We start from the raw sequence: 13,067 nt of genomic DNA, 5'->3' as shown, positions 1-13,067 counted from the left end.
ATTGAGACACTAGCAATAGGTTTATTATACCACTTTTAGAAACCTAAGACAGAAAAGAGAAAAAGAATCACAGAAGTCAGCATGAATGTATTTACTAGCTATTAATTATTGATTCACTTATTCATTCTGCATGCATTTATTAGGGGCCTACTCTCTGTAAAAGGGAGTGAGAGAGAGGAAGATGAATAAAACACTGTCCAGAGAAGCCATTAATCCTGTAGCAATAAAACAGATGAGAATAAAAAGATCATAATGGTAAAATTCTTATCATAGAGATGCAAATTAAGTACTCTAGGATCTCAGAAAGTGGAGAAATCACTTTCTCCAATGCATGTAGAGGTGGCAGGGCTATGACAGCTGAGGGAAAGCAGTGAGGTCAGAGAAAAACCCAGTTTTTCCATTAAAGGTTCCTTGAGTTTCTTGGATTTTTTTTTATTGTTTTCATTTATAACTTTCACTCTTTTTTTTTTTTTTTTTTTTTTTTGAGACAGAGTTTCACTCTTGTCACCCAGGCTGGAGTGTGTGACATGATCTTGGCTCACTGCAACCTTCACCTCCCAGGTTCAAGCGACTGATCTGCCTCAGCCTCCTGAGTAGCTGGGATTTCAGGCACCCGCCACCATGCACAGCTAATTTTTGTATTTTTAGTAGAGATGGGGTTTCACCATGTGAGCCAGGCTGGTCTCGAACTCCTGACCTCAGGTGATCCTCCCACCTCAGTCTCCCAAAGTGCTAGGATTAGAGCCATGAGCCACCATGCCCGGCCTCATTTTCTCTATTTACCAAACATTTTCACTACAAAAAGTGCTTACCAGAGGGTCATCAAAGGGTTCCCTTTGATAAGGACTCCTGATTTTCTCAGTTCTTTGTTACAGAAAAACATGCACAGATTTGCTGTGTGTGGTGTCAAAATCATTTCACCAGATTCTGACAGGAAAGGCCCACAGACTGGGTTTCAGGTGCTTCTGTGGAGAGAAGTTTCAGTTCCTTCTATCCTTTCCCTGCAGACATCAATCCCCAAAGTCTTTGCCCATTGTTAACAGAGAAACTTCCATGAAAACTGTATCTCCCTCATTATATATATATAGCATAGAATGTGCAAGCTGACCCAACTATGGTTATAATTTGCTTCAGTAATGTTTGGAGCATTGTGGTTGACCTTAGTCTTAGGTAGAGTCTGAATGTTTCTTGTCTAGAGTGACTTTCCCCATTTCCCCTCCAAGTCACTTGAATAATCTCCCTAACTCCAAAGCCTACTGACAGGATTAGCAGAGTATGAGGCCCAGGATGGGTTCCAATGTATGAAGTTGATAATGGCATGGGGAGGAGGAGGGAATGGATGACATGAAAAACTATAAGGGAGGGGTAGATGAGGCAGGGTAGATGAGGCAGGATAATTCTTATCTAGGATGAATCTTTCTAAGTGAATGGAGCTATTACATCTTTTGTGGTAACCCCACAGTGTCATGAACAGAACCAGTTGCTTGGCGGGGCTAGAAAAGTTCTTGTAGAAAGGGGTAGATGGGCTCCCAGCCGGTGGTCCATGGGGCGACCTGCACTAGGAGGGCAGAGGTCATTGGATCCACTCAATTCATAGTTAGCCTACGTATAGGGCTCAACACTAACTGCCTATATTCCCCAAAGGGCTCAACACTAACCTTAAGAGTCAAGCAGTTGTGGACAGAAATTGACATTGCTTTGCATTTCATTCGTTCCACAAATATTTGAGGATCACTGGGCTAAGTGCCAGGTTTATACTAATGGACAGATGGAATGTCTATCATGGGGTTTACTGTCTGCCCACGAGCCTTTTCCCCATTCCCTACTCCAAATGGTCTTGATACTCTGGAGTCTACTGTGTGGTTCCAAGGCCATTTTCTCCTTGTGTTTACTCTCTGCAGTCAAGCTTACTGTTGTTGACAATATTCTCTCTTGACATTACAGTTCATAGACCCAGGAGCCTTGGCTGGAGCACGGAGAACTTGGAGAGTAAGAGGAAATGCTATTAATTATAGAAAGGTTAAAACATTTGCTCAGGGTCATTCAGTTAGACAACAGCAGAGTTAAACAAAAACTCCCCAAATCCCCTAGATTAGGTTAAATCCTCCTGCTCTATGTACCTGTAGCACCTTGAATCTCTTCTTTTGTAACATTCATCACTCTTGTAGCTATTGATTTAGTGCCTGTATTCTCCACCAGATCACAGGCTGTACTAGAGCTGGGACCATGTTTATCATTGCCACCGTGCTATCCCTTGCATCTAGCACACTTTGAGTATAAAGTAGGTAGATAAAAATATTTGTTGAATTTAAGTTTTCAGTCACCTTGAAAATTCAAATTTACTGTGTAAGAGGTTTCCTAAATCTAAAACAATTTCCCTTGCACAAGCTGCTTTTTTGGGTCTGGAGATCAGGCATTTCTGCATAAAAAGGGCCTAAGATGTAAGAGAGATTTTAGGGAGAAGAAAACCTTCTAAATCAAACCAAAAACAAATTGAGCCACAAGTATAGATAAGGATGTCCCAGGTGTACAATAAAAAGTGAACCTTGTGGACTTAGAGGTCCCAGGAAAATAAATGTTTCCTTCCCACGGCACAAAGCTGCTTGTGTCAGGTCCTGCCACTTCACAGAAAGCCCTCTCAGCTTGTGGCTGCTACATCAGGCAGACAGAGCAAATAAAGGGCACAAGGGGCCATGGACAAGGTGAGAAGGGAAAGACACTTGCTTTGGAAAGTCACCAGCAGCCAAGAAAAACTGCCCTTTCAGTCCTGGTCCTACACACTGGGAAGGCACTTTAGAGTGCCCTTTAAGAGAAAAGAGTAGAGGGCCATTAGGATGTTGTGGACAAGGCAGTCACTCATACTAGATAAGCAACAAATCTTGAGGTTGGATAGAATTCACATTCTGCCAGAGAATTCAACAGAACCATAAGGAAACATCTTCCTGGTGTAGGGTATCATTTACCAGTGTTGGACCACTGTGCTTAAATGTGCTACAGCAGCCCATATCACCAGACAATGCCACACCTCTTTGGGTAGAAGACAGGGTCCTTCTATGTCATAATGTCAAGTGTCATTCTTCTTGAGATGAGACAGATCTTAAAACAGAAATTAAGGACTTGGGAGGTGGGCCTTAGAATGGAGAAAAGTCCTTCTCTGGATTTTGCTCTCTTTGCTTTGGGTTCAGAGTTCTAGTCATGCTCAAGAATCTTAAGGCAAAGCCAGCCTCTGACTTTAAGGAAGCCCTGTAGAGCTCCACCAGAGAGAACCAAAACCCATGGGCTGTCTGTCTGAGCAGCCATAGCTAGTAGCCAATGTCCCTTCCTTCCGTGATTCCTAATCTATCAGAGGAGCCATACACACTGCCATCTTTCTCAGCTGTGGTTTGCAGAATTGAAAAAACGATCTATCACCCACACCTGGGTCACAGCAGCAGGGAGGGCTTGGAGGTAAGAAGAAATCCTATTAATTATAGAAAGGTTAAACCATTTGCTCAGGGTCATTCAGTTAGGCAATTGCAGAGGTGAACAAACTCCCACCAAACACTGCAAAAAATGTGTCTTTTGCAGTTGGTGCAGCAGTGACAACAGAGAAGGAGATTCTCAGGGATAATAAATAGAGGTCCAGAGACTGATTCAAGATGGCTGACTAGATGCAGCCAGGAGGAACATCTGTTGCCAAGAGATGGGGACATTGGGAAGGCAGGCACACTTTGAACAAATCTCAGAGGGAAGGCATTGACAGTGGATGAGGGAAGACACAGGTGCTGGGCTGACAGAGAGATGGCTGGGAACTCTGCATGGGGTTAGCCTGCACCAGGACTCATTCCTGGTCCCCAGTGACTCCTGGAAAAGGGAACTGAAATGACTTCACTGAACCCACCTTATACCATAATCAAACCCCCAAGGGCATCAAAGGAGATAAAAGCAAAAAAAAAAAAAATCCATCCAAGAGACAGCAACTTCAAAGATTGAAGGAACTTTCACCTACACAAATGAGAAAGAACCTTTGCAAGAACTCTGGCAACTCAAGAAGCCAGAGTATTTTCTTATCTCCAAACAACTGCACTAGTTCCCCACCAATGGTTGTGGCAACTTCTCAAAGAACTCAAAACAGAATTACTATTCCAGCCAGCAATCCCATTATTGGATATATACTCAAAGAAATATAAATTATTCTACCATGAAGACACATGCACACATACATTCATTGCAGCACTATTCACAATAGCAAAGACATGGAGTCAACCTAAATGCCCATCAATAGTAGACTGGATAAAGAAAATGTGACACATAGATGCCATGGAATACTACGCAGCCATAAAAAGAATGAGATCGTGTCTGCAGCAATACGAATAGAGTTAGAGACAATTATCCTAAGTGAACTAACACAGAAAAAGCAAACCAAATACTGCATATTCTCACTTAAAAAAAGGGAGCTAAACATTGAGTACACAGAGACACAAAGAAGGGAATGACAGACACTATGGCTTACTTGGGGGTGGAAGTTGGGAGGAGGGTGAGGATTGAAAAGCTATCGGGTACGATGCTTATCGCCTGGCTAACAAAATGATCTGTACACCAAATCCCTGTGACATGCAATTTACCTAAATAATAAACCTGCACATGCACCCCTGAACCTAAAATAAAAGTTTAAAAAAAAGAGAGGTCCCACTGCTCCTTGCCATATGGAGGTTTTTTACTTCTCAGGCCACTTTAGTGAATGCTGGTGCCAACCATCATTGATTCTGACTAAATGGATTTTCATACAAAGTCTTAGAGAAGAACTTTTGATTCAATGTCCTTTGAGAAGTCCAGGTATCATAAACCCCATGACAGTAGGGAAGATTTGTGTTTTGTTTCCCGTTTTATCTCTGTTGCCAAATACAGACAGCACTTACCATGAAGTAGGAATTGTATTAACTAGTTGATGAACAAACTCATAAATGAATCTTAAAATTTGCCTTATATATCAGTAAAAATAATAGTTATGAATGAATGTGTGAAAACCAACATTCACTTTAGATATATAAGCCATGTAAAGTGGCTACTTATAGATTGTCATGGGTTTGATGATTAACAAAGTGTTGATTTCAAAAAATAGGTAAATTCTGTAAATAAAATAATTACCTGAATTATTAAAGGGAAAGCAAAGTCAGTCTAATAAAGACCCTGACTTAGCATTTCATAATCAACAAGGTGACTGGTAAAATCTAACGTGAAGAGAAATGCATTCAGGATTGCCAAGACAAAACCTTCTTTGGGAGACGTTAATAACCCCTGTGAGGGCACTGTCTACCCACAGAAAGTTAAGTGGGCTGTTACTGGGATTTTGTTTTTGTTGTAGCAGATACTGAAAACCAACATTGTGTAAGTAGTTTTGGTGCACATAGAATTAGGCATAAAATTGGTCTGCTTTAAATCTTGCCACTCCAACAAAGAAAACCAGACATAGATACACATAGAATAAATTCACAATGGTTACAGTCTAAGTTGTAAGTCATTATTATATTCAGGAAAGACACTGTGAACTTTTGTAAGACAACATTTTAATTTGGGAAGAATTCACAAGCAGTGATGGGCTTTAAGCAATTCCAGAACCCTTTCTGACTTGCTGGAATTTCACTGACATATTCTTAGTAAGTAAATTTTATACAGGCACAGCTGAAAAGTCCCATAGCTAAATCTGTATCACCATGCCTCCTTCTTCATACATACACATACACCATGTGTTTTGCTACCACCTTCAAATACAGCAAGTCAGGCAGAGAATGTAGGACTCAGAGTTAGCATCAAAAAACATTACTATAAATTTCTGCTTGCAAAATGCTGAATAAAATATGCTTAGCAGGGTTAAATGAATACGGTATCAGAACTAAACCCTTCCAAGGCCTCCCTGTCCACAGTTTGAGGGAGGGAATGTTGAAAATGACAAGTAATCCTTAATTACACCAACGATCTCATCTGCTACTGTATAATCACTTCCTTGGTAGCGTGGAAAGCTCCAGAAGGAAAGTCAAGACTTAAAATTTCCACAGGGAAAGACCATGATAGATGGTCAGTCTGCACAGACTCTGGATCCAGATGGTCTCCTGGGGAAACACACCTGGGTCTTCTGGAAAGTGGAAGTGAATGCCATGCCTTCTTAGAGGGTTATGTGAGGGGCGAGTGACATCCTTCTTCAAAGTCTCTCCTACATCTTCTAGAAAATAGCTCATGCTCAATTTAGTACTCAAAGTCCCTGATTCTGGCTTCTACCTACAGCCCCAATTTCCCACTCTTTCCACATATACATTATTATGATGTAGGTTACTGGACTTCTGCAATTCTCCACAATCACCATGGGTCTAAAGCTTTTCTACATTCTACTATTTCTGTCTAGCTCTTTCCTTTCCTCTCTTTTCAGTCTAGTCATTCTTCTAGACTCATTTTGCCTGTGTCTTATTAGCTATTCTATCTTAAATGTCCACTTAATGTTCTTCCGGGCCACCCCACTCACTTCAGTAATCTGTGTCAACAGGACCTTGAACACACTATTTTTCAGCCATCTCTTAATCTTTGGCCGTAGGCTCCTTAAGATATTTAATATATATTTTACATCGCACTGCACCTGCTCAGCACATAGTAGGTATTCAGAAGTAGGTATAAATAACTATTATTTCATGGAAAAGCCATTTAGGGAACTTTTCTGTTTCTGTCACTCACTACTAGCTCAGGTTATAATTTTAGAAAATTCCTTCTTGATGACAGGAATGCCTTCACAACTGTCAACAAATAAAATTCTTGCATGGTAATGGAATGAGTCAAATCAGTGTGCATTTGTAGAATGACTGATCAGGTTTATTGAATTTGGAATAATGTTATTTATTCTCCCATCAAACTGCTTCCTTATGACCCCAGTCCTCTTTGATGTAAACATGTTTAAAACTTTGTTCCTTACTGTTTTTGTCCACACTGATGTTAAAGTGTTAAGATGAAAATGACATGTTGGACTGTGCAAATGTTGCAGGGCAATCTCATAGCCAGTGTGCTTAATGTAAATACCCAAATGACATGGTTTTAGTCCCTTCCTATGACTTGCCCCGCTCTGTAGGAGGAAAGACTATTTTAAGTGTAGCCTGTTGAGACATGCTGAGAAGATAACTTACTAGTTCCATTTATTGATGCTCTTTTACAAAATAAGTGAATACAGTTTATTGCAAGAAGGTTGAAAAAGGAGCGTCCAAAATTTTCAAATACGTTTAATCATCTCTGTTATCAACATGGATAATGATAGAGAAAACCCAAACTGAACAAACTCAACTGACACAGTCCTCTTAATCAGTCTTGAACTGTTTTTTTGTTTTTTGTTTTTTGTTTTTTGTTTTTCCTGTACCAACATCTAGGTTTTGGGGCGGGGAGGGCTCGGGGTGGCGGGAAATCAGCCCATTAAAAGGAACCTGTGAGACCAAAGCACCACCTAGTGGGCAAAATAGAAAACAATCACTTTTACACCAGATCTTTTTAAACCCAACAGACAAATGTTTGCTTGGATCTCCAGCCTCTCAGTGTCTAGTGAATTTACAAACTCCCCTTTTAAATTTATGCAAAAAATTAATTTCAGACCTACAAAGAAAGAACAAACAACAACTCCTTTTTATTATCTTCCAAACCTGTTAACACAAACACTTGAGGCCCCTACGTAAATAGAGACGTGTGGGTTGCGCACCATCTGGGTGCAATGCTGTTTGCCAAGCATCCTCTTATAGTAACTAGCATCACCATGACCAGAGTTCCTGACCATCTAGACGTGCTCTGGACTTTGTCTAATCCCTCTGTGGGAAGATGGTATGGTCACAATTCTTTTTTTGTGCCACAGCATATGGAAAGATAATATGGCAGAAAGGTCAAGGGGATGGGCTTCTAATAGACAAACCTGGATGTGAATTCCAGCTTCCTACTTCCTCGCTTTGTGGTGTGTGGGCCAGTTACCTCAATTCTTATATTCCATTTTCCTTCACTGTTATTAAAGGGGCAATAATATCTACTTGCTTGGGTAATGATAAAAACTGCTTAAAGACTGATACAAAAATCAAACCACAGAATATAAACAATCCATCAATGTAGCTAAAATTAGAAAATATTCCATAAGTATTTCTTATACATTTTGTTATCATACTTATTCTCTTTAATTTCTTTCTGTGTCAATAAATGCAGAACAAAATCCATGAAATAGAATTCCACTAGGATGGATACACCCTCCTCTTTTGGACTGTGAAATTATTTAGTCACCTGATATATTTCAGTGAAAAACATTTCAGATTTTGTTATCAGTCTAGGAATGAGTTACACTGGTATGGATGCTGGATTAACTCCTGCAAGGATAACATGTATGATGTGCAGATACAGCCCAAATGATGGTTAGTTGGGTGGGTGGGTGGGTAGACTGGTGGTTGGATGGTTGGTTTATGGCACAAAACACACCCAAGCTAACACAGAAAGAGACGGCAATTATATACTCAAGTCACTGTACCAAAATCTACAGTGATGTGCTTCCTGAATTTCATTTTCTCTAATTGGATTTAGAGTCTACCTTGGACCAATCAAGCAATCTCCTACAACATAGGCTAAAAGTGAAATATTTAAATGGATCCAGCTAAATGAAGTATTGAAGGAGATGACATAAATTCTGAAGTCTTATTTTTTCTTTTCTAAATTGCCTAATACTGATAATAGTTGCTCTATTTTAGTTCAATTATATGAGCCCTTATTCATTCATTATACAAGCATAAGGAATCTATGTATTTGAATTAGAGGAAAAAGAAAAACATATTCTCCACATTCTTCAAAAGAAAAGGTGATCACCCAGGAATATCTTATAGTCCCATAGTATTTGCTGAATTATATCGTGATCTTGCAAAAGAAGTCTTTATTTTACTCCAAGGCCGAAGGGAGTGGACCAACCACAGGCATTTGTAACAAAGAGACAGATGGTTGAACTGGTCACCTGTCTGCAGAAATTATTCATAGAGGAGAAAATGGGCAACAGAGACTGAAGGATTCTTATTTTTTAAAATAACCTCAAATGACCCTTTCAGTTTATAAGACGAATTTCAATCACAGCAGCCAAAAATGGGAAAAAGGACAAAATTTTACCACTATTCTCACTGGAAATGGAATACTCGTGTCTGAACATGATGGATGATCCTTGCTCTGTGTACTGTGCAAAATGAGAAAACTCCCCCCCGCCGCAGCACCTCCCTATAGACTTAAGGAAAAGGAGGGCTCTCTTCTGCCCAAATCTGACAACTGGATTTAATCATGCATAGAAGTAAGGAGTTCCTGTGGTTTAGCATCACACTGACTCTCAACCATCAGTACCAATGGCAATGATTTCACTTGGTCCCTGGATTCTCAGCAACACTAACTAAGAAGCAAAATATCTTGTTTTTAAGTACACCTTTGACCATATATGTAATACAGGTCTGCATGCCAGATTACCATTTCTTTTTTTCTGGAATTTATCTCTCTGTCCACATGGCTCTCACAACCAATATCATGAAGAATGGTGTTGTTCTGGATATTGATGATTCTTCCCTAAGTCTTACAAAGAGTTATAAGCCAGTATTTAATAAGCACTTAAAACGTTCATACTCAATAGGTGTTTAAAACATGGAGAAAAGAATGCTTTTCCAGGAATAAGCTGGAAGGACTAATGAGGAAACACAGGAGGCCTGAACAGGGCAAGACCATCTCATGGTTAGGTCCTCAAATCTCTTTCCGGCAAACATCATTACTTATACCATCTAACTTGAAGAGCAACAGGAAAAAAATTCAGGCCAGGCACAGTGACTCATGCCTGTAATCCTAGCACTTTAGGGGGCCGAGGCAGGTGGATCACAAGGTCAGGAGTTTGAGACCAGCCAGGCCAAGATGGTAAACCCCGTATCTACTAAAAATACAAAAATTAGCCTGGTGTGGTGGTGGGCACCTATAATCCCAGCTACTTGGGAGGCTGAGGCAGGAGAATCAGTTTAACCCAGGGGGCGGAGGTTGCAGTGAGCCGAGATAGTGCACTTCACTCCTGCCTCGGCGAAGGAGCAAAACCCTGTCTCAAAAAAGAAAAGAAAAGAAAAGAACACAACTTCAGATTCAACGGGGTCATCTGAATGTCAACCCCAAGAACTTTATTTTGTATACAACTTTTTTTTTTTTTTTTTTTTTTTTTTTGCAGGGAGACAATAGGAGGAAACTCACACTGGCAAGCTTAAAGTAATTATACTTTTTCTTTTAAAAAATAAATCTATAACTCTTAAGTTGGATAGTAGATATATGCCTATTTTATTATTCTTGTACATGGCACATATTAACATATAATACTTGTCTGTGTTCAATAAAAAACCTTAAAAAGCAAAAAAAGTAAGTTATAATATTTAGCAAATGTGGCAAAATGTTGACATTTGTTAACAAGAGTGGTGAGTACAAGGATGTTTAACATTTTCTGTCCTTTGTGTATGCTTGAACATTTTCAAAACTTTAAAATTGAATGGGCTCTTGAAAAAGTAACATGCTGCTGCTTTTTGTTCTAAATTGATTTGGGGTGAGAAGGTTTAACAGAGTTGATCTGTAGAAATGGTTTTCTAATTTCTCAAATGGAGATAGCTTTTATCTTGAGCACCCCAAAACACTGAATAACCCCTTCTTATGTGAATATCTAAACAATTTAAAACACAGCAGTAAGGTTTACTTCCCACATGGGAAAACAAAGTCACAGAGAAGTGGAGTCACCTTGGGCTGTCCTGCTTGAGCCACTTGACAAAGCTTAAGCCTTCTAAGCCACAGAACCAGAAAATCATAGGATTAAGAGGTAAGTAGTAGCCAACCTTGTACCTACTTTCTCAGGTGTGGTAAATCAACACATTTTTCTGCTTTTTTTTTTTTTTTTTTTTGATACGGAGTCTCGTTCTGTCACCTAGGCTGGAGTGTAGTGGCATGATCTCAGCTCACTGCAAGCTCTGCCTCCCGGGTTCACTCCATTCTTGTGCCTCAGCCTCCCGAGTAGCTGGGACTACAGGCACCCACCACCATGCCCAGCTAATTTTTTGTATTTTTTAGTAGAGATGGGGTTTCACCGTGTTAGCCAGGATGGTCTCCATCTCCTGACCTCGTGATCTGCCTGCCTCGGCCTCCCAAAGTGCTGGGATTACAGGCATGAGCCACCGCGCCCGGCCTTTTTGTTTTTGTTTGGTTGGTTGGTTGATTGCTTTCTGTTGTCTAAATAAATAAAAAATAAAATAAAGTCCACGGGTTGTTGTTGTTGTTTTTTTTTTTTTGAGAGACAATTCCAGGTATGTAACATGGCTGAACTGTCCCAAATATCACTACACGTGAGGCCTCTCTTTAATACTAACAGGTGACAGAAACGACAACCCTCATCAGCTGCAATCAATAATGCAGCGAAGTGGAGCTACGTGTTTTAATGTGTGTGCCATGAACAAAAGGGTTAGAATACAGCACAGGTATACATATTGTAGATGCTTCGTTAATTCTCACTCTGAATTTAAACAAAACCACTAAAATATTTGATACACCTTATGTCTTTGCTACATTAACTTCTTTGACACAAATTCTGTAAGGTTTACAAAAATAAAAGTATCCAAAGGTTCTTCTGTTACATGTGTATGTGTGTGTTGCGGGGTGGGAGTGGTTGTCTACACACTCTAAACATTCAGAACATGTCCTTTTAAAAAAGAAAAGCTGCACACACATCAAATTGAGGCAGAAAATAACAGTTTTGAATACCTCGAGCATTTCAATTTAGAAGCAGTGAGTTTCAGCAAGAATCAGAGCCCTCTAGTATTTCATTTAACTAGAACTCTGGAGATGGGGCACAGGAGCAGAGCTTAGCTGATAGAATTTTATCTACAGCAGGGAAAAAATGAACTTGGAATGAACTTGTTCTTAGCCACACACAACCAAGATTATTTAAATTATAATCAATCAGGGAGACCATAACAGTTCATTCCACTGAAAATCATATAATAAATATGATATTATATTATTAAGCTATTCTAGCCATTTTTAATGGTCACATTTTTTAATGGCTAGAATAATATGTACTGTCTGGATAATAGAAAAAGAGGCTCTAATATAAGTGATTATTTTAACTTAAAAACATCTTTAATTGTAAAAACAAAAAAAAGCTAAGGCTATAAAGGAATAATAATCAAATATTATAAAGTTAAAAATGGAGTAAATTTCTTAAATGTTTGCCATTTCACCAATTCTTTGACTACCATACTTTGATTACATAATTGGCTGTGCCCATGTGCATGTAGCAGCTTATATTCTATTTTTAAAGTTGAGGCTAACCCTAAAATTACCAGTGCTGACACTTTAGTTCATGCTTTTTTTTTTTTTTCCATTTACCACACCTATTTCAAGAGTCTCCTAATAGCTTTCTTGATTTTGCTCATTATTCCCCCAAATATTAATTGAATCTTCACTATATATCAGACATTGCACTAGGGTCTGTTTATGCAGCCACATGATGTCTGCTCTCAGAAAGGCTTATAGTCTTCTCTCCACAAGGCTTACAATCTCTCAGCAAGGCTTACAATCTTCTCTCAACAAAGCTTACTATTTTCTCTCAACTTACTTCTCACACTCTGCCAGGAGGAATCTTTCTAAGGCGTAGCTTTGAGCATATCACACACTTGCTTAAAAACTCCCAGTGGTTCTCTTCCTGCAAATCCTATGTAGGTTCTATATAGAGACCGGGAATATAAAGATAAATAAGGCATTGTATCTACCCTATAGAACTCAGAGTTGGCAGTGAGCCAGAATAATTAACAAATATGTGTAAGATCAGTGCTACAAAGGAGAAATATTAAGTGAAAGAAAGGAAAGAGAGTAAAAAAGCCACTCTTTCTTTTTGAGAACTGACACTGTTCTAAGCAATGCACAAGGAAAGTAAACACATAGTCCTGGTTCAAATTAGAAAAAAAAAGTCACACACAGGTAAACATGTATAAACATGTAAACGCCACACAAATATTCAGTACAAGGCCCATTGGACATACGTAGATGAA

At 39.3% G+C, this 13,067-nt stretch overlaps 1 protein-coding gene across 5 annotated transcripts in view; it reads right to left on the bottom strand.

Annotated features, from left to right (window-relative positions):
• NRXN3 (neurexin 3) overlaps positions 1-13,067 on the bottom strand; it is a 1,636,170-nt gene that overhangs the window by 844,606 nt on the left and 778,497 nt on the right. The gene's annotated exons all lie outside the window — the stretch shown is intronic.

Source organism: Rhinopithecus roxellana, chromosome 5, assembly GCF_007565055.1.
Source record: "Rhinopithecus roxellana isolate Shanxi Qingling chromosome 5, ASM756505v1, whole genome shotgun sequence".
NCBI lineage: Eukaryota > Metazoa > Chordata > Mammalia > Primates > Cercopithecidae > Rhinopithecus > Rhinopithecus roxellana.
The sequence above is the reverse complement of the archived record's forward strand: the minus strand, read 5'-3'. Positions and strand labels throughout refer to the sequence as shown.